The sequence below is a fragment of the Apium graveolens genome, chromosome 3 (assembly GCF_009905375.1).
Source record: "Apium graveolens cultivar Ventura chromosome 3, ASM990537v1, whole genome shotgun sequence".
NCBI lineage: Eukaryota > Viridiplantae > Streptophyta > Magnoliopsida > Apiales > Apiaceae > Apium > Apium graveolens.
In genome coordinates, this window is record NC_133649.1 from 77,848,918 (window position 1) to 77,872,454 (window position 23,537).

General features: G+C 37.2%; 1 long non-coding RNA gene across 1 annotated transcript; it reads left to right on the forward strand.

Moving 5' to 3' along the window:
• The first annotated feature begins 17,943 nt into the window (after positions 1-17,943).
• Positions 17,944-22,960, forward strand: LOC141710781 (uncharacterized). Its single transcript, XR_012571061.1, has 4 exons — positions 17,944-18,306; positions 19,058-19,128; positions 19,946-21,145; positions 22,255-22,960. It is a non-coding gene; the product is annotated as an uncharacterized LOC141710781 (long non-coding RNA).
• The last annotated feature ends 577 nt before the right edge of the window (positions 22,961-23,537 follow it).

Genomic DNA, 23,537 nt, shown 5'->3' on the forward strand with positions numbered 1-23,537 from the left:
AATTTGGATGTCAGCAGTATCTGGAGACAGTCAGCTTAGAAGATTTGTTATGTTCCTTGTATTATAGAATAGATATATTTTACGTCTGAGTTATAGGACTTTATCTATTCAGTTGAAGATATGTATCAGTTTCGGTTAGCTTTTGATAATGCATATCCTAGATTGTTTAGTTGTAGTTGTGTATTATATAAACACAGTTTAGGTCATCACATAGTGTATCGAACTTGAGCATCATACGACCTAGAAACTCTCAAGAACATCAGTATTTCTTGAGAGAATTTTGTAACAGTTTTTATCAAAAATATAAAAAGTTGTTATATTTTATTACTTGTTCGAAACATTTTTACAATTGTATCCAACCCCCTTAAACAATTATATCCTTACTGGGCAACAATTGGTATCAGATAGGACTGATAATTCACTATCAGAATCGATCTAAACATGTCTCTGAACAAGTATGAAAGTATCAAAATTCCCATTCTGAAGAAGGCTGAATATCCCACATGGAGAGTGAAGATGCTCATGCACATGGAAGCTACAGATCCAGACTATCTTGATGTAATCAATGATGGACCTTACAAGCCAACAAAATTGGTACTTGGAACTCCTACTGTTGATGAACATCTCCAGCTGAAGGAGAAAAGTGAATGGACACTAGAAGAGAAAGTCGTTGTACTGAAAGATGCAAAGGTAAGAAATATTTTGCATAACAGTATTGATTCTGTGATGTCAAACAGGGTTATTATAACGACTCGTATATTTCCTATTATTTTAAAAGTGTAATAATGAAATAAATAATTAAATAAAATATGTGTATTGATTTTTTTTTGCAGCAGTTTGTTGATTATTTATTTATTTATTTATTTATTTGTGGTCTGTTGGCATATGGATTGGATTTTATGATTTATTATTGAGATATATATACGGTTTTGTTACGCTTTTAAAAGTGATTTTATTACTATTTTAATTCCATAAATATTGGATTGCCTTTAAAATTAGTTTTATGATTTTAAAATTTCAACAATTATTGTTAGGACTTTATAAAATTGAGAAATCAATATTTCACTAATTATTTACCTTTAAATAATTTTCTGATTGTGTTTATTTGTAAATTCCATATTCAATTCTAAAATTCCTCAAAAATCACGAAATTCATATTATATCAAGTTTATATTATTCTGAGAATTTTAAAATTATTTTGGAAATTTTCAGGATTAATTTCACCCGCGCGCTGTTCCTTTTAATGGTTAAAAGCGGGTATAAAATGCACTTCAAAAATTATTTTAAAATTTTAAAATTTATATTTTTATAAACTTTAGAATATTGATGACATTTTAAGAATACATTCATAATTTCTGAAATTGTTTTTCTGCACCTCAGTCCGTTAATTTCAAATTTTAAGACAAATCGAACCACAAAACTTACGTATTTATCTTAAATGTTACGTGTCAATTTATTAATGATACGTGTCAATTACCACAGCTACATGTCAGATTAGAAAGCATGTTAGAATGTTACAGTTACTAATTAAATAAAGCATTAAAACTTTTATATCTTTCCCTCATTCCTTGTTTCTCCCTCACTTCACCATTCTTTTTTTTTTCAATCACCACACCCGCACTTCCCTTCTTCTTCTTCTTCTTCTTCTTCTTCTTCTTCTTCTTCTTCTTCTTCTTCTTCTTCTTCTTCTTCTTCTTCTTCTTCTTCTTCTTCTTCTTCTTCTTCTCTTCTTCTTCTTCTTCTTCTTCTTCTTCTTCTTCTTCTTCTTCTTCTTCTTCTTCTTCTTCTTCTTCTTCTTCTTCTTCTTCTTCTTCTTCTTCTTCTTCTTCTTCTTCTTCTTCTTCTTCTTCTTCTTCTTCTTCTTCTTCTTCTTCTTCTTCTTCTTCTTCTTCTTCTTCTTCTTCTTCTTCTTCTTCTTCTTCTTCTTCTTCTTCTGGATTACGGGGTAGTCATTGTTTGCTGGGTTACGGGGTTGTGAAGGGAATACATGAGTAGTAGTGATCGGTTGATATATGGATTTTAAGTTAATAATGACCTGATGATTTTGTTTATTACTGTATAAATAAGTTTTGTTGAATAAGTAGTATTTGGATGGTTGAAATTGATGTGATATGGTATTGATGTCGATCTTATATCGACAGGCTATTTGTAATTAAATGAGATGCTGCCTATTTTTTTTCCGGAAAATTATTTTGAAAATTAAGGGCGTATTTTTATAAAATCTATTTATATTTTTAAACCTGGTTATTATCTATGTAAATATATCTATATATTTTACATTCTGATGCAAAAAGCTAATTTTGATTCATTATGTAGCTAAATGGTACTTGAATAAATATGTCTTATTATATTATCGCTAATGTTATTGTATTCTCGATACATGAATAAATATAAATGATATTATGAGTTACGAGTTGGGGTATTTAAATTATGTCAGATAGGGTTGTGGATATCAAGCATGTCCACAGGATTAACTAGGTTGTGTTATTCTGTAGATCCGAGTCCGGCATCTCGAGGGAAGAAGTCAATTTAGAAGAATAAATTAGAGTCTCTGAATAACTGCAAGGCAAGTACCCCTGGCCATTCTTTTATGGTTCAGTACGTATGAATAGCTAATGTTTTAATCTCGTAATGGAACAAAAACGTTTTAAGTTACGTATCCCCTGTAGTTATAAATCACTGTTTTAAACCTGTTTTGGGGAAAAGTAACTTTGAAAAGGGTACCTATCTCGAATGAAAATGATTTGTTAACTGGATTTTATGTGTCCTGTTAAAATTAATGGTTTTGGAAATGAGATAGGTTCAAGTGTTTTTAAAAACTGGATAAAACGATCAAATATGGGATACATTAGGGCCAGGGGGCCTATTGAGGTGGCGTAAGAGGCTAATTCGGTTGTACGCATTATATAACCGATTAGTCCAGTAGGTCAGAGACCTAGCTAGTCTCTGAATTCTGAAACAGGTAAATGGGATGGCAGTTAGAGCCGTCTGGTGTTGATAGCCTGATCAGATGTCTTCACATATCCGTTACGTATCTGATTTGGCTTTGTGATTCCCCTAAGGTATAAGTATTTGATACAGTGCTTTTATAAATATGAATAGCATGCTAAAATTGGACTCTGGTACTTACACATCACACTGCTACGTTTGTTTTGTTAAAAGCATGCTAGTCAGCGATATCCAGTTATCTCAGCTTTTCATTATATAAGGTTTTTCGCATGATTACAGCTCTATTCCTATCATTGTTTACATCACTGTTTTTATCATGTTATTCATATGTTGGTACTGCTGAGCGATTATGATCACCCTTGCAACCTGTTATATATATATATATATATATATATATATATATATATATATATATATATATATATCACAGATGCCTAGAAGACCAATCAGACCTTGGCAGAACCGTGTTTCAGCCCCTTCAGGACCGGCTCCTTAGAGGTAGTCAGTATCAGACCACGTGCGATCTGATGAGTTGCTGAATAAGTTAGTTTGTATCAGACTATTGGATAAATGGTTTGTAATAATGTGTAGCTTGAATCATACTTGAACCTGGATCGGATCTTGGTTCGGGGTCGAGTTAGTTTATTTTAATATAAATCTTGTTGTTTATATTTTTGGTAATTGTGTATGGTGATGTCAACTCCTGACCCCGGGGTTGAGGCTGTCACAGTTGGTATCAGAGCTACAGGTTCAAGTCCCTGATTCAGGTTTGGGATTGAGTTAAAAAGGTATAGAATTGTGTCTTAAGGAGAGTCAGCAACTCATATATAGGAGAAAATCCTAGAATCAGTCGAGAGTTCTGACGGCGTTACCCTGGCATCTATTAAATGTTTTGATAGAATTGCCTTGACCTTGCTGTGTCTTTCCTGTATATTTATTCTGTTGGTAGTGGCCTATTGTGATTTCTAGTTTTCCATCCCGCGAGAACCCATCAGACTCGGATAGCTCTGACTCTGAGAGGACCCTGGATGTTGTAGCTGAGGAGACTCCTATGCCACCCTCACCAGTTCCTTCCTTCGTACCGAGGGATATCCCTAGACCTACTACCCGTCCCCGCTGGGTACGTAGGTCTGTGTCTGCTGTTAGGGATTTTCCTCCTGGCTGTGGTCCTAGTTCTTTCTCTTCGAGACCTCCGGTTCCTCCTGTGGCCCCTAGTGGTACCTCTTCTCCGATCCCTTATCATGTTCCCCAAGCGGTGAATAGATCTTTTATCAGAGAGTAGAGTCCGGGGCTGGCTGCTCAGCTTGACTAGATACCAGTTGCAGCTTTCCAGGGCAATCCTGCCCCTTCCCCTGAGGTGCAGGCCCGTGTGCGATCTTTTTTTGACCCAGACTGCTGTTGAGCGTGCTAGATCCATTGACCATTTTATTAGCTCAGAGCTTAGAGCCATCCAGTATCAGGATCTGGTGAACTGGTTGGTGTATGAGTTAGGTTCTATCGATGGCAGTGGCAGTGGTTAGATCTGGGTTGCAGCAGAGAGTATAGAGCTCAGAGTTACCTTTCAGGAGTTCTGTAGATGTATTCCTTATATATGTACATTATGTTGTGATAGTTTGTAGTAGGCGGAGGCTGCTATGACAGCCAGTTTTGATGTGTATTTGGATGGTTTCTTTTCAGTTGGATTTCAGTTGTACCAATTGGATTTCTGTTGGTTATTGTATCGTAGCTGCTTTATTCTGTTGTTCATTTTTTATATGTATTTGTGTATTGTTATTATTGTTGTTACTATTATTGTTTCTTCTGTTGCTGGAATTTCTAGATTATGATCATTCACTCAGGATAGATCCAATTAAACTGAGGATGAGGATATTTTCTTAGTGGCAACACTCTCCTGATACATATGTATAAACTGCTTGGAGCAATCCATTTTCTTATATATAACTGTTGTATTTGAGGAGAATGCCACTAAAGAAGAATTCTCAACCCAATAGTGGATCTGCCGAGGATCCCTCCATGAGTGAATTGATAGATTTGTTCCATCAGCAGTCTACTCAGCTGGTCCAGTAGCAACAGCAATTCCAACAACAGCAACAACAATTTCAACAACAACAACAGCAAAAACAACAGCTCATACAACAACAACAACAAATCCAACAACAGCAGCTGCAGATCCAACAACAGCATGAGATGAGGGGGACAAATCAGGTTGTTAGTTTTAAGTCTTTCCAGGCAGTGATACCTCCAGAGTTTAATGGAGAGGTGGTTCATGTTGCTGCCAGGATATGGTTGAAGGAAATGGAAAAGGCGTTTGCACACACCAAGGTGAGTGAGGATTTAAAGAAAGATTATGCTAGTTATTTTCTAAAGAATGATTCGAACTATTGGTGGGAGTCTACACGAGCATTAGAAGGGGATGGTCCTATCCCATTGACCAGATTCACAGAGCTGTTCTTGGAGAAATACTTTCTGGATTGTCTCCAGAGTCAGATGAAGATGGAGTTTTTGGAGTTGAAGCAAGGAGACAGGAGTGTCACAGAGTACGAAGCTAAATTTATGGAGTTGGCCCGTATAGCACTAGAGTATGTGAGTTCGGAAGCTCAGCGAGTGAAGCGGTTTCAACAAGGGTTGAAGCCAGAGATAAGGAGTGGAGTGGTAGCTTTACAACTCTTTACAACTCAAGACATATACTTCGGTAGTTCAGGCTGCCTTAGTGATAGAAAGTGGCCATAGATTAGCTGCTAAGGAGCAGGGTGAGAAGAAAATGAAGTTTGAAAGTGGACCTGCTAGGTCAGAATCAGGTGGAGTAAGTCAGAAGTTCTAGCGTTGGGTTGGAAATAATAAGAATAAAAAGTCCAGGAGACAGAATTTCCCCCAGGCCAGTCCCAGTACCACATCAGTTAGCTCTACCCCGACAAGGTTTAGCAAGCCAGCGATCGACTGTAAGACATGCGGAAAGAAGCACAGTGGTCAGTGCCGAGAAAATATCAACTGTTTTAAGTGTGGCCAGAAAGGTCATTATTCCATAGAGTGCAAGTCTGAGACTCAAGGAGTAACTTGTTTTAGTTGCGTCAAAGTGGGGCATATTGCTAGGAATTGCAAATCCGTGACCCAAGGTAGTGTTGGAAGGAGCGTGTCCCAAGGACCAGCAACCAATACTGCTAGAGCTAGAACCTTTAAGATGACCAAAAAATCTCCAGCTCATGATTCCGATGTAGTTGCAGGTACGCTTTCTCTTAATTCCGTACTGGTTAACATTTTGTTTGATTCGGGAGCGTCCAAATCTTTTATATCTATGAACTGTGTGAATAAAATGTAATTGATGTTGGAAGACTTAGATGAACCTTTGACCATAGAAGTGGCTAATAAAGATAAAGTGCCCGTAAGTCAATTCTGTCATAAATGCTCTATAGAGATTTCAGGATATACTTTCCCTGCCGACTTAATACCCTTTGAGTTAGGAGACTTTGATGTTATTTTAGGCATGGATTGGTTGTCTCTATATAAGGAAAATATTGACTGTAAGAAAAAGAGAGTTGTTATGTAAACCCCAGATAATAAAAGGATCAATTATCAAGGACAGAGGCAGGATAAAAAGTTCCTTTTAGTATTACAAGCAAAGAAATTGTTGCAGCAAGGGTGTGCAATGTATTTGGCTCATGTGGTGGATACGGAGAAAGAGACCCCTACTTTGGATGAGATTCCCATAGTAAGAGAATTCCCTGACATTTTTCCAGAAGAGTTACCAGGATTACCACCTAATCGAGAGATAGAGTTCTCCATTGATTTGATGCCTGGAGCTGAACCAGTTTCCAAAGTTCCATATAGGATGGCCCCAATGGAAATGAAAGAATTGGCCAATCAACTTCAGGAACTATTGGATAAGGGAGTTATTCGACCCAGTATTTCTTCGTGGGGTGCTCCAGTGTTATTCGTAAAAGGATTTGAACATGGGACAGAGAAGGTGGTTGGAATTGATCAACGACTATGATTGTTCAATTAATTATCACCCAGGTAAAGCCAATGTGGTGGATGATGCCTTTAGCAGAAAAGAGAAGTTGAATATGGTTCGGATTGCGGAAGAATTGGCACGAGACTTAGAAAAGATGGAGATTAAAGTTCAGGTGCCTAGTGAAAGTCAGGAGCAACTATATGAAGTTACCTTCCAGCCAGCGTTGATGGAAAAGATCAAAAGGTGTCAAGAAGGAGTTATGGAACATGAATTGGATACTTTGGCAGGAGAAGAGTTGTGTACTCAAAAGGATAACCAAGGTTTGGTTAAATTTTCCTCTAGAGTTTGGATTCCTAATATGCCAAAACTGAAGAATGAAGTATTACACGAAGCGCATAACTCTAGGTTTTCTATCCACCCTGGTAGCACTAAGATGTACCAAGACTTGAAGAGAAACTTTTGGTGGCCAGGAATGAAGAAGGATATAACCAATTGGGTTATTAAATGTCACGTGTGCCAGACGGTAAAAGTAGAACAACAATGACCGAGCTGGTTGTTACAACCTTTGGAGATTCCCCAATGGAAGTAGGAAGATATTGCAATGGATTTTATAGTGGGGTTGCCAAAGACGAGAGCAAATCACGACGCCATTTGGGTAATCATTGATAGGTTGACCAAGTCAGCATATTTTCTTCCAATCAATGAAAGGTATTCTTTGGAAAAGTTAGTCAAGTTGTATTTGGATGAGATAGTGACCAAACATGGGGTTCCTGTGTCCATTGTGTCAGATCGAGACCCGAGATTCAATTCCAGGTTTTGGACCAAATTCCAAGAGTGGGAACTAAGCTGAATATAAGTACCGCCTATCATCCTCAGACAGACGGTCAAAGTGAGAGAATCATTCAGACCATAGAGGATATGTTGAGAGTTTGTGTTTTGGATTTTAAGGGAAATTGGGACGAACACTTACCTTTGATTGAGTTCTTATACAACAATAGCTACCATGCTAGCACTGGAATGCCGCCTTACGAAGCTTTGTATGGATGTAAGTGCAGATCACCACTGTATTGGGATGAAGTAGGAGAGAAGAAAGTGTTAGACCCCGAGTTGGTTCAGCAAACCAGAAATACGGTAGCATTGATTCGGAAAAGGTTAGAAGTAGCCCAAGATAGGCAAAGGAAGAATGCAGATTTGCATAGGAAGGATACGAACTTCGAGATAGGAGCACTGGTGCTACTAAAGGTATCACCGCGGAAAGGGTTAGTACGATTTGGTCAGAAAGGAAAACTTAGCCCCAGATTTATAGGACCATTTGAGGTTCTGAAGAAAGTAGGAAAGGTTGCCTACGAGATAGCATTACCACCGCAGTGGCAACACATTCATAATATGTTCCACGTATCTATATTGAAGCCCTATTTTCCTGATTCAAATCAAGTCATAGAATACGAACCCATTGAGCTTCTGCCAGATTTGTCCTACGTGGAACAACCGATCCAAATCTTAGACCGTAAAGAGCGAGTCCTTAGGAATAAGTCGATCCCCATAGTGAAAGTCTTGTGGAGAAATCCTCGAGTAGAAGAGTCTACTTGGGAATTAAAATCAGACATACTTGATAAATATCCTCATTTGTTTAGTTGAGTCAGATTATAGGGACATAATCTTTTTAAGGGGGAAAGGATATAACGACTCGTATATTTCCTATTATTTTAAAAGTCTAATAATGGAATAAAAAATTAAATAAAATGTGTGTATTGATTTTTTTTGGCAATAGTTTTTTGAATATTATTTATTTATTTATTTGTGGTATGTTGGTATATGGATTGGATTTTGTGGTTTATTATTGAGATATATATATATATATGGTTTTGTTACGCTTTTAAAAGTGATTTTATTACTGTTTTAATTCCATAAATATTAGATTTCCTCTAAAATTAGTTTTATGATTTTAAAATTTCAATAATTATTGCTAGGACTTTATAAATTTGAGAAATCAATATTTCACTAAGTATTTATCTTTAAATGATTTTCTGATTGTGTTTATTTGTAAATTCCATATTTAATTCCAGAATTTCTCAAAAATCACGAAACTCATATTTCATCAAGTTCATATTATTCTGAGAATTTTAAAAATTATTTTGGAAATTTTTGGGATTTTCTGAAATTGTTTTTCATGCACCTCAGTCCATTAATTTCAAATTTTAAGACAAATCGAACCACAAAACTTACGTATTTATCTTAAATATTACGTGTCAATTAATTAAGGATACGTCTTAATTTATTACAGCTACGTGTCAGATTAGAAAGCATGTTACAATGTTACAGTTACTAATTAAATAAAGCATTAAAACTTTTATATCTCTCCCTCACTCCCTGTTTCTCCCTCACTTCACCATTCTTTTTTTCCAATCACCACACCCGCACTTCCCTTCTTCTTCTTTCTTTCGATTTTCCGGCAACACCCATCTTTTTCTTTTCCGCTACAAAGCTCCGCCTCTATCTTCCCTTCCCTTCCCCACTTCATCGTTCCATTTCTTTCTTTCCGGTTAACCACCCTCCTGCCCATTTCCAAGCCGCATTCCCTTCTTCCTTCCAATTTCCTTCCCGTTTATCTTCCTCAGCCCATCAGGTAGATAGATATATAAAAATATATAAGAAATTATGGGGAATTTACGTATGTATGTTGTCTGATCTCTGGAAAACCAAACTCAGCCCAGTTTTTTTTGTTTCTTTCGTTATGAAATCGTTTTAGGGTGTTTTTGGGCGAAATGGCAGCGGCTTGACACTGAGTTGGCTCAGGCGAGTACTGGATGGTTCCGAGTTGACTCGGTGGTCGTTCGTTGTCATTGTTTGCTGGGTTACGGGGATGTGAAGGGAATACATGAGTAGTAGTGATCGGTTGATATATGGATTTTAAGTTAATAATGATCCGATGATTTTGTTTATTACTGTATAAATAAGTATTGTTGAATAAGTAGTATTTGGATGGTTGAAATTGATGTGGTACGGTATTGATTTCGATCTTATATCGACATGCTGTTTGTAATTAAATGAGATGCTGCCGATTTTTTTTCCGGAAAATTATTTTGAAAATTAAGGGCGTATTTTTATAAAATCTATTTATATTTTTAAACCTGGTTATTATCTATGTAAATATATCTATATATTTTACATTCTGATGCAAAAAGCTAATTTTGATTCATTATGTAGCTAAGTGGTACTTGAATAAATATGTCTTATTATATTATCGCTAATGTTATTGTATTCTCGATACATGAATAAATATAAATAATATTATGAGTTATGAGTCGGGGTATTTAAATTATGTCAGATAGGGTTGAGAATATCAAGCATGTCCACAGGACTAACTAAGTTGTGTTATTCTGTAGATCCGAGTCCAGCATCTCGAGGGAAGAAGTCAATTTAGAAGAATAAATTAGAGTCTCCGAATAACTGCAAGGCAAGTACCCCTGGCCATTCTTTTATGGTTCAGTACGTATGAATAGCTAATGTTTTAATCTCGTAATGGAACAAAAACGTTTTAAGTTACGTATCCCCTGTAGTTATAAATCACTGTTTTAAACCTGTTTTGGGGAAAAGTAACTTTGAAAAGGGGTACCTATCTCAAATGAAAATGATTTGTTAACCGGATTTTATGTGTCCTGTTAAAATTAATGGTTTTGGAAATGAGATAGGTTCAAGTGTTTTTAAAAACTAGATAAAACGATCAAATATGGGATACATTAGGGCCAGGGGGCCTATTGAGGTGGCGTAAGAGGCTAATTCGGTTGTGCGCATTATATAACCGATTAGTCCAGTAGGCCAGAGACCTAGCTAGCCTCTGAATTCCGAAACAGGTAAATTGGATGGCAGTTAGAGCCGTCTGGTGTTGATAGCCTGATCAGTTGTCTTCACATATCCGTTACGTATCTGATTTGGCTTTGTGATTACTGTAAGGGTATAAGTATTTGATACAGTGGTTTTATAAATGTGAATAGCATGCTAAAATTGAACTCTGGTACTTACACATCACACTACTACGTTTGTTTTGTTAAAAGCATGCTAGTCAGGGATATCCAGTTATCTCAGCTTTTCATTATATAAGGTTTTTCGCATGATTACAGCTCTATTCCTATCATTGTTTATATCACTATTTTTATCATGTTATTCATATGTTGGTACTGTTGAGCGATTATGATCACCCTTGCAACCTGTTATATATATATATATATATATATATATATATATATATATATATATATATCATAGATGCCTAGAAGACCAATCGGACCTTGGCAGAACCGTGTTTCAGCCCCTTCAGGACCCGGCTCCTCAGAGGTAGTCAGTATCAGACCACGTGCGATCTGATGAGTTGCTGAATAAGTTAGTTTGTGTCAGACTTTTGGATAAATGGTTTGTAATAATGTGTAGCTTGGATCATACTTAAACCTGGATCGGATCTTGGTTCGGGGTCGAGTTAGTTTATTTTAATATAAATCTTGTTGTTTATATTTTTGGTAATTGTGTATGGTGATGTCAACTGCTGACCCCGGGGTTGAGGCCGTCACAGTTGGTATCAGAGCAACAGGTTCAAGTCCCTGATTCAGGTTAGGGATTGAGTTAAACAGGTATAAAATTGTGTCTTAAGGCGAGTCAGCAACTCATATATAGGAGAATATCCTAGAGTCAGTCGAGGGTTCTGACGGCGTTACCCTGGCATCTATTAAATGTTTTGATAGAACTTCCTTGACCTTGCTGTGTCTTTCCTGTATATTTATTCTGTTGGCAGTGGCCTAATGTGATTTCTAGTTTTCCATCCCGTGAGAACCCATCAGACTCGGATAGCTCTGACTCCGAGAGGAGCCTGGATGTTGTAGCTGAGGAGACTCCTATGCCTCCCCCACCAGTTCCTTCCTTCGTACTGAGGGATATCCCTGGAAAAACTGCCCATCCCTGCTGGGTACGTAGGTCTGTGTCTGCTGTTAGGGATGTTCCTCCTGGCTGTGGTCCTAGTTCCTTCTCTTCGAGACCTCTGGTTCCTCCTGTGGCCCCTAGTGGTACCTCTTCTCTGATCCCTTATCATGTTACCCAAGCAGTGAATAGATCTTTTATCAGAGAGTAGAGTCCGGGGCTGGCTGCTCAGCTTGACTAGATACTAGTTGCAGCTTTCCATGGCATTCCTGCCCCTTCCCCTGAGGTGCAGTCCCGTGTACGATCTTTGACCCAGACTGCTATTGAGAGTGCTAGATCCTTTGACCATTTTATTAGCTCAGAGCTTAGAACCATCCAGTATCAGGATCTGGTGAACTGGTTGGTGTTTGAGTTAGGTTCTATCGATGACAGTGGCAGTGGTTAGATCTGGGTTGCAGTAGAGAGGTACAGAGCTCAGAGTTACCTTTCAGGAGTTCTGTAGATGTATTCCTTATATATGTACATTATGTTGTGATAGTTTGTAGTAGGCGGAGGCTGCTATGACAACCAGTTTTGATGTGTATTTGGATGGTTTCTTTTCAGTTGGATTTCAGTTGTACCAGTTGGATTTCTGTTGGTTATTGTATCGTAGCTTCTTTATTCTGTTGTTCATTTTTTATATGTATTTGTGCGTTGTTATTATTGTTGTTACTATTATTGTTTCTTCTGTTGATGGAATTTCTAGATTATGATCATTCACTCAGGATGGATCCAATTAAACTGAAGATGAGGATATTGTCTTAGTGACAACACTCTCCTGATACATATGTATAAACTGCTTGGAGCAATCCATTTTTTTATATATGACTGTTGTATTTCAGGAGAATGCCACTAAAGAAGAATTCTCAACCCAATAATGGATCTGCCGGGGATCCCTCCATGAGTGAATTGATAGATTTGTTGCATCAGCAGTCTACTCAGCTGGTCCAGTAGCAACAGCAATTCCAACAACAGCAACAACAATTTCAGCAACAACAACAGCAACAACAGCAGCTCATACAACAACAACAACAACAAATCCAACAACAGCAGCTGCAGATCCCACAACAGCATGAGATGAGGGGGATAAACCAAGTTGTTAGTTTTAAGTCTTTCCAGGCAGTGAAACCCCCAGAGTTTAATGGAGATGTGGTTCCTATTGCTGCCAGGATATGGTTGAAGGAAATGGAAAAGGCGTTTGTACTCACCAAGGTGAGTGAGGATTTAAAGACAGATTATGCTAGTTATTTTCTAAAGAATGATTCAAACTATTGGTGGGAGTCTACACGAGCATTAGAAGGGGATGGTCCTATCCCATGGACCAGATTCACAGAGCTGTTCTTGGAGAAATACTTTCTGGATTGTCTCCAGAGTCAGATAAAGATGGAGTTTTTAGAGTTGAAGCAAGGAGATAGGAGTGTCACAGAGTACGAAGCTAAATTTACGGAGTTGGCCCATATAGCACTAGAGTATGTGAGTTCGGAAGCTCAGCGAGCGAAGCGGTTTCAAAATGGGTTGAAGCCAGAGATAAGGAGTGGAGTGGTAGCTTTACAACTCTTTACAACTCAAGACATATACTTCGGTAGTTCAGGCTGCCTTAGTGATAGAAAGTGGCCATAGATTAGCTGCTAAGGAGCAGGGTGAGAAGAAAATGAATTTGAAAGTGGACCTGCTAGGTCAGAATCAGGTGGAGTAAGTCAGAAGTTCCAGCATTGGGTTGGAAATAATAAGAATAAAAAGTCCAGGAGACAGAATTTCCCCCAGGCTAGTCCCGGTACCACTTCAGTTAGCTCTACCCCGACAAGGTTTAGCAAGCCAGTGATCGACTGCAAGACATGCGGAAAGAAGCACAGTGGTCAGTGCCGAGAAAATATCAACTGTTTTAAGTGTGGCCAGAAAGGTCATTATTCCATAGAGTGCAAGTCTGAGACTCAAGGAGTAACTTGTTTTAGTTGCGTCAAAGTGGGGCATATTGCTAGGAATTGCAAATCTGTGACCCAAGGTAGTGTTGGAAGGAGCGTGTCCCAAGGACCAGCAACCAGTACTGCTAGAGTTAGAACCTTTAAGATGACCAAAAAATCTCCAGCTCATGATTCCGATGTAGTTGCAGGTACGCTTTCTCTTAATTTCTTACTGGTTAACATTTTGTTTGATTCGGGAGCGTCCAAATCTTTTATATCTATGAACTGTGTGAATAAAATGCAATTGATGTTGGAAGACTTAGATGAACCTTTGATCATAGAAGTGGCTAATAAAGATAAAGTGCCCGTAAGTTAATTCTGTCATAAATGCTCTATAGAGATTTCAGGATATACTTTCTCTGCCGACCTAAAACCCTTTGAGTTAGGAGACTTTGATGTTATTTTAGGCATGGATTGGTTGTCTCTATATAAGGAAAATATTGACTGTAAGAAAAAGAGAGTTGTTATGTAAACCCCAGATAATAAAAGGATCAATTATCAAGGACAGAGGCAGGATAAAAAGTTCCTTTCAGTATTACAAGCAAAGAAATTGTTGCAGCAAGGGTGTGCAGCGTATTTGGCTCATGTGGTGGATACGAAGAAAGGTACCCCTACTTTGGATGAGATTCCCATAGTAAGAGAATTCCCTGACTTTTTTCCAGAAGAGTTACCAGGATTACCACCTAATCGAGAGATAGAGTTCTCCATTGATTTGATGCCTGGAGCTGAACCAGTTTCCAAAGTTCCATATAGGATGGCCCCAATGGAAATGAAAGAATTGGCCAATCAACTTCAGGAACTATTGGATAAGGGAGTTATTCGACCCAGTATTTCTTCGTGGGGTGCTCCAGTGCTATTCGTAAAGAAGAAGGATATAAGTATGAGATTGTGCATTGACTACAAAGAGCTGAACAAATTGATATTAAAGAACAAGTATCCTTTGTCACGCATCGACGATTTATTTGATCAGCTTAAGGGGGCATGTTATTTCTCAAATATTGATTTAAGGTCTGGCTACCACCAACTGAAGATAAAGCCCGAAGATATTCCCAAGACTGCATTCAGGACAAGGTATGGCCATTATGAGTTCTTAGTGATGTCGTTTGGATTGACAAATGCGCCAACGACTTTTATGGATTTAATGAATAGGGTGTATAAGGAGTACTTGGATAAGTTCGTTATTATATTTATTGATGACATCCTCATATATTCAAAGACACCAGAAGATCATGCAACACATCTACGGATTGCCCTTCAGAAGTTGAGAGAAAAGCAACTGTATGCAAAGTTCTCTAAGTGTGAGTTTTGGTTGATAAAAGTACAGTTTCTTGGACATGTGGTAAGTAAGGAAGGTATCAAGGTAGACCCTGTAAAGATTGAAGCCGTATCCAAGTGGGAGCAACCGAAGACTCTGACGGAAATAAGAAGTTTTCTTGGATTAGCTGGATATTACCGAAGGTTTGTAAAGGATATCTCTAAGATTGCATCCCCATTAACCAAGCTAACCAGGAAGAATGAGAAGTTCATTTGGACGGAAAAGTGTGAAGAAAGTTTCCAAGAATTGAAAAGAAGGTTAGTGTCTGCTCCAGTACTAGCATTTCCAGACGAGACGGGAAACTTTGTGATCTATAGCGACGCTTCTTTGAAAGGATTGGGTTGTGTACTAATGCAACACGACAAAGTTATCGCCTATGCCTCCAGACAACTAAACCCTCACGAGCAGAAATATCCAGTTCATGACCCTGAGTTGGTAACTATAGTGTTTGCTCTGAAGTTGTGGCATCATTACTTAAATGGAGAGAAGTGCGATATTTATACGGATCATAAGAGCCTAAAGTACATATTCACGCAAAAGGATTTGAACATGGGATAGAGAAGGTGGTTGGAATTGATCAACGACTATGATTGTTCAATTAATTATCACCCAGGTAAAGCCAATGTGGTGGATGATGCCTTTAGCAGAAAAGAGAAGTTGAATATGGTTCGAATTGCGGAAGAATTGGCACAAGACTTAAAAAAGATGGAGATTGAAGTTCAGGTGCCAAGTGAAAGTCAGGAGCAACTATATGAAGTTACCTTCCAGCCAGCGTTGATGGAAAAGATCAAAAGGTGTCAAGAAGGAGTTATGGAACAGGAATTGGATATTCTGGCAGGAGAAGAGTTGTGTACTCAAAAGGATAACCAAGGTTTGGTTAGATTTTCCTCTAGAGTTTGGATTCCTAATATGCCAGAACTGAAGAATGAAGTATTACACGAAGCGCATAACTCTAGGTTTTCTATCCACCCTAGTAGCACTAAGATGTACCAAGACTTGAAGAGAAACTTTTGGTGGCCAGGAATGAAGAAGGATATTGCCAACTGGGTTAGTAAATGTCACGTGTGCCAGACGGTAAAAGCGGAACATCAATGACCGAGCGGATTGTTACAACCTTTGGAGATTCCCCAATGGAAGTGGGAAGATATTGCAATGGATTTTATAGTGGGGTTGCCAAAGACGAGAGCAAATCACGACGCCATTTAGGTAATCATTGATAGGTTGACCAAGTCAGCACATTTTCTTTCGATCAATGAAAGGTATTCTTTGGAAAAGTTAGTCAAGTTGTATTTGGATGAGATAGTGACTAAACATGGGATTCCTGTGTCCACTGTGTCAGATCGAGACCTGAGATTCAAATCCAGGTTTTGGACCAAATGTCAAGAGTGTCTAGGAACTAAGTTGAATATGAGTACCGCCTATCATCCTCAGACAGACGGTCAAAGTGAGAGAATCATTCAGACCATAGAGGATATATTGAGAGTTTGTGTTTTGGATTTTAAAGGAAATTGTGACGAACACTTACCTTTGATTGAGTTCTCATACAACAATAGCTACCATGCTAGCACTGGAATGCCGCCTTACGAAGCTTTGTATGGACGTAAGTGCAGATCACCACTGTATTGGGATGAATTAGGAGAGAAGAAAGTGTTAGACCCTGAGTTGGTTCAGCAAACCAGAGATGCGGTAGCATTGATTCAGAAAAGGTTAGAAGTAACCCAGGATAGGCAAAGGAAGAATGCAAATTTGCATAGGAAGGATATGAACTTCGAGATAGGAGCACTAGTGTTACTAAAGGTATCACCGTGGAAAGGGTTAGTACGATTTGGTCAGAAAGGAAAACTTAGCCCCAGATTTATAGGACCATTTGAGATTCTGAAGAAAGTAGAAAAGGTTGCCTACGAGATAGCATTACCACCGCAGTGGCAACACATTCATAATGTGTTCCACGTATCTATATTGAAGCCCTATATTACTGATTCAAATCAAGTCATAGAATATGAACCCATTGAGCTTCATCCAGATTTGTCCTACGTGGAACAACCGATCCAAATCTTAGACCGTAAAGAGCGAGTCCTTAGGAATAAGTCGATCCCCATCGTGAAAGTCTTGTGGAGAAATCCTCGAGTAGAAGAGTCTACTTGGGAATTAAAATCAGACATGCTTGATAAATATCCTCATTTGTTTAGTTGAGTCAGATTATAGGGACATAATCTTTTTAAGGGGGAAAGGATATAACGACTCGTATATTTCCTATTATTTTAAAAGTCTAATAATGGAATAAATAATTAAATAAAATGTGTGTATTGATTTTTTCTGGCAACAGTTTTTTGATTATTATTTATTTATTTATATTTTTGTGGCATGTTGGTATAAGGATTGGATTTTGTGGTTTATTATTGAGATATATATATATATATGGTTTTGTTACGCTTTTAAAAGTGATTTTATTACTGTTTTAATTCCATAAATATTAGATTTCCTCTGAAATTAGTTTTATGATTTTAAAATTTCAATAATTATTGTTAGGACTTTATAAATTTGAGAAATCAATCTTTCACTAATTATTTATCTTTAAATGATTTTCTGATTGTGTTTATTTGTAAATTCCATATTTAATTCCAGAATTTCTCAAAAATCACGAAACTCATATTTCATCAAGTTCATATTATTCTGAGAATTTTAAAATTTATTTTGAAAATTTTCAGGATTTTCTGAAATTGTTTTTTGTGCACCTCAGTCCGTTAATTTCAAATTTTAAGATAAATCGAACCACAAAACTTACGTATTTATCTTAAATGTTACGTGTTAATTAATTAAGGATACGTCTCAATTTATTACAGCTACGTGTCTGATTAGAAAGCATGTTACAATGTTACAGTTACTAATTAAATAAAGCATTAAAACTTTTATATCTCTCCCTCACTCCCTGTTTCTCCCTCACTTCACCATTCTTTTTTTCCAATCACCACACCCGCACTTCCCTTCTTCTTCTTTCTTTCGATTTTCCGGCAACACCCACCTCTTTCTTTTCCGCTACAAAGCTCCGCCTCTATCTTCCCTTCCCTTCCCCACTTCACCGTTCCATTTCTTTCTTTCCGGTTAACCTCCCTCCTGCCCATTTCCAAGCCGCCTTCCCTTCTTCCTTCCAATTTCCTTCCCGTTTATCTTCTTCAGCCCATCAGGTAGATAGATACATAAAAATATATAAGCAATTATGGCGAATTTACGTATGTATGTTGTCTGATCTCTGGAAAACCAAACTCAGCCCGGTTTTTTTTTGTTTCTTTTGTTACGAAATCGTTTTGGGGAGAAATGGCAGCAACTTGACACTGAGTTGGCTCGGGCTAGTACTGGATGGTTCCGAGTTGACTCGGTGGTCGTTCGTAGTCATTGTTTGCTGGGTTACGGGGATGTGAATGGAATACATGAGTAGTAGTGATCGGTTGATATATGGATTTTAAGTTAATAATGATCTGATGATTTTGTTTATTACTGTATAAATAAGTGTTGTTGAATAAGTAGTATTTGGATGGTTGAAATTGATGTGGTATGGTATTGATTTCAATCTTATATCGACATGCTATTTGTAATTAAATGAGATGCTGCCGATTTTTTTTCCGAAAAATTATTTTGAAAATTAAGGACGTATTTTTATAAAATCTATATATATTTTTAAACCTGGTTATTATCTATGTAAATATATCTATATATTTTACATTCTGATGCAAAAAGCTAATTTTGATTCATTATGTAGCTAAGTGGTACTTGAATAAATGTGTCTTATTATATTATCGCTAATGTTATTATATTCTCGATACATGAATAAATATAAATGATATTATGAGTTACGAGTCAGGGTATATAAATTATGTCATTTAGGGTTGAGGATATCAAGCATATCCACAGGACTAACTAGGTTGTGTTATTTTGTAGATCCGAGTCCAACATCTCGAGGGAAGAAGTCAATTTAGAAGAATAAATTAGAGTCTCCGAATAACTGCAAGGCAAGTACCCTGACCATTCTTTTATGGTTCAGTATGTATGAATAGCTAATGTCTTAATCTCGTAATGGAACAGAAACGTTTTAAGTTACGTATCCCATGTAGTTATAAATCGCTGTTTTAAACCTGTTTTGGGGAAAAGTAACTTCGAAAAAGGGTACCTATCTCGAATGAAAATGATTTGTTAATCGGATTTTATGTGTGCTGTTAAAATGAATGGTTTAGGAAATGAGATAGGTACAAGTATTTTGAAAACTGGATAAAACGATCAGATATGGGATACATTGGGGCCAGGGGGCCTATTGAGGTGGCGAAAGAGGCTAGTTCGGTTGCGCGCGTTATATAACCGATTAGTCCATCAGGTCAGAGACCTAGCTAGTCACTGAGTTCCGGAACAGGTAAATGGGATGGCAGTTAGAGCCGACTGGTGTTGATAGCCTGATCAGATGTCTTCACATATCCATTATGTATCTGATTTGGCTTTGTGATTCCCATAAGGGTATAAGTATTTGATACAGTGGTTTTATAAATATGAATAGCATGCTAAAATTGGACTATGGTACTTACATAGCACACTACTACGTTTGTTTTGTTAAAAGCATGCTAGTCAGTTATATCCAGTTATCTCAGCTTTTCATTATATAAGGTTGTTCGCATGATTACAGCTCTTTTCCTATCGTTGTTTACATCACTGTTTTTATCTTGTTATTCACATGTTGGTACTGCTGAGCGATTATGTTCACCCTTGCAACCTGTTATATATATATATATATATATATATATATATATATATATATATATATATATATATATATCGCAGATGCCTAGAAGATCAATCAGACCTTGGCGAAACCGTGTTTCAGCCCCTTCAGGACCCGGCTCCTCAGAGGTAGTTAGTATCAGACCACATATGGTCTGATGAGTTGCTGAGTAAGTTAGTTTTTGTCAGAGTTTTGGATAAATGGTTTGTAATAATGTGTAGTTTGGATGATACTTGAACCTGAATCGAATCTTGGTTCGGGGTCGAGTTAGTTTATTTTAATAATAATCTTGTTGTTTATATTTTTGGTAATTTTATCTGGTGACGTCAACTCCTGACCCCAGGGTTGAGGCTGTCACTGTTATAGCCTACAAGACTGCCAAAGAAATCTGGGATGCCCTTGAGACTCAATGCCAAGGAACCACAACCATCAAGAAGAACAGAAGGGCTGTCTTAGTTTAAGAATATGAACATTTTAAGGCAAAGACTGATGAGAGTCTCACGGACATCTATGATAGATTTCTTACTCTGCTCAATGACCTATCTTTGGTGGAAAAGGTGTATGATCTTGAAGATTCAAACACAAAGTTTCTGAGAGCTCTGATTGAGGAATGGGAGACACATAACTCAATCATACGACACTAGTATGATCTGGAAAAGTCACTCTGGATGAAATCTATGGCATGCTGAAGACTCATGACTTGGAAGTTCAGCAAAGGAAATAGAGGAAAAGTATCAAGGCAAAATCAGCTGCCTTAAAGATGAATGCTAAAGCTTCAAAAGACAAGATTATGAAAGCTACAAGGAAGAAGAACTATCTGCCATAATTAGATACTGATGATTCATCATCAAATCCTGATGATGATACTGATTCTGAAACTGATGGAAACATGACAGATTCTGATGTCATGTAAATGACAGCTATGATGGTCAAGGGATTCAAGAGAATACAAATCAGGAAGTCTCAGAAGAATAGAAGCTTCAGGAAGAAGTTTACTGGAGGGGAAATGAAGCCTTCTAGAAGAAGAGAAGGAAAAGATGTGAAAGCTGGAAAAGTAGACAGGTCAAAGATCAAGTGCTACAACTGTGATGAACCTGGCCACTTTGCTACTGAATGCAGGAAGTCAAGAAATGACAGGGAAGAACAAAGCCTTGATCACATCAAGCAAGGACTTGATGGGCTCTACTGACTCTGAGGCGGAAGGAACAAACTATGCACTGATGGCTAGTTTTGATAGTCCTGCTTCTTCTGATTCTAAGGTATCAACATCCTTTTTTTCTCTTGATACTGAGGATATATCTGAATTGAAATCTATTCTTAAATATCTGCATGGTAATTTTAAGAATAAGACTCTAGAAAATGATAGACTTATAACTGAGATTGAGATCTTAAAATCTAGGAATGTACAGTTAGAGTCTGACTTAATAAATCAGATTGATTTGAAGAAAGAATGTGAGAGAGCTAAACATACAGTAAAGATCCTTGAGGCTAGATACAGTATATTAGAAAAAGATTTAGAAAATGAGAGAAAAACCCTTAAAGCCTGGAATGATTCAGGAAAAAAGGTTCATGAGATGATCTCAAAGAAAAACTGGAAAGAATGCCTTGGCTATTAAGATGGAATTAAAGATGTTGACACTAAAAATAAAATTAACCTTAAGACTCCTGTTAAATTTATCTCTTCGGAAAACAATGAACCCAAATCAACCTTTTAAAAGGGTTTAACATCTACATATCAGGAAAAGAAAGTAAATGATAAAAATCAAAGTGAGGAAAACAAAGAAACCGTTAAGCTGTCAAGAAAGAAAAGAACATAGGATTTTTGTCTAAAGGACAACTGAAAAAGAAATTATCTAAAGTTACTGATAAACCTCAGATAAAAAGTCCAAAAAGAAATAGGAATGGTAAGGAAGGTGTGTCTAAAGATTCTAACTATAAGGTTGCTCCCAATGCTCCTAGAAAAACTTACTTTAACTATGGAAATACTAATCATCTTGCTCTTTATTATATGAGGAGTAAGAAAAAGAAATCTTCTATTCCCGAGTCTGATGTTAGTGGTAGATTAGTATTTTACAAACCACAAAATCCTTGTTTTCATTATGGTAGTAGTTGGAATTCAATTTACACTTGTAGTTCTTATCATAAGTTGTATCACAATTTCTATGAACCCTTGCCTAAATTTAATAAAACTGCTTATGTGTTCAATTCTGCAAGTTCTACTAAATCTGCTTCTGATAAGACAAATTCTATCAAAGAAAAACCTGTCAGAATTGATTATGAATCACAGAGACTTAAGTTGTTCAAAACAAGGGCCGAAAAAGTGGGGGTCCTTAAAAATATTTCTAATTAATCTTCTTTCTGATTCCAGGGTAACAGGAAAAACATTCTTATCTTGGACATTGGATGTTCAGGACACATGACTGGAAATAAAACCCTGTTGTTGAGAGGAAGGCTGGCCCGGATGTATCTTATGGGGATGGAAACATTGGACACACTTTGGGATATGGCAACTTGATAATTGGAAAAGTTGTAATAGAAAATATGGCTTTGGTGGAAGGATTGAAATATAATCTATTAAGCATCAGTCAAATCACTGACAAAGGCTACCATGTAGTGTTCAATGACTCTCACTGTGAAGTTGTTCACATCAAAACAAAGAAAGTTGTCTTGAAGGGATATATATATGGTAACATATATGAAGAAAGGTTGCATCAAAGTCTTAAGAAGGAAGCTACTTGCCTTATCTCGAAGGCATCAGTAGATGCAAGCTGGAATTGGCACAAGAAGCTCTCACGTCTCAATTTCAACTCTATAAATGAACTTGCCAAGAAGGAGCTAGTGAGAGGACTACCAAATATGATATATTCATCATATGGTCTTTGTGACGCTTGTCAAAAGTCCAAACAAAGAAGAGCATCCTTCAAAAGTAAAACAGAATTCTCCATCACTGAACCATATCACATGCTACACTAGGATCTCTTTGGACCGATGAACATAATGTCAATCAACAAGAAATGGTACACACTTGTAATTGTTGATGATTTCACTAGATATGCATGGGTTTATTTTCTACACATGATGGATGAAACTCCAGAAATTTGTCAGGATCATGTAAAGCAAATTGAAAATGGAACAAATTTCAAAGTGAAATTTCTAAGAAGTGATAATGGAACTGAGTTCAAGAATTCAAAGATGGAGGAAGTTTGCAAGTACAAAGGTATACAACATCATTTCTCAGCTCCTGGTACACCTCAACAAAATGGTGTTATTGAGAGGAAAAACAGAACCTTGATTGAAGCTGGAAGAACTCTGCTAGAAGAAGCCAAATTTCCCACTTACTTTTAGGCTAAAGTAGTAAACACATCCTGTTACACTCAGAACATCACTCTGATAAACATACATGGTGTAACTCCTTATAAGATGCAGAAAGAAAAGAAGCAAAGTCTGAAACTTCTCCATATATTTGGATGTAAGTTCTTTGTTCTAAGGACTCACACTGATCAGCTAGGAAAATTTGAATCGAAAGCTGATGAAGGAATCTTTCTTAAATATGCACCATCAAGAGCATATAAAGTTTTCAATCTGAGAACAAATACTATAGTTATATCCATCAATGTGTCTTTTGATGATAGAAAGATTCCTGGATTTGAA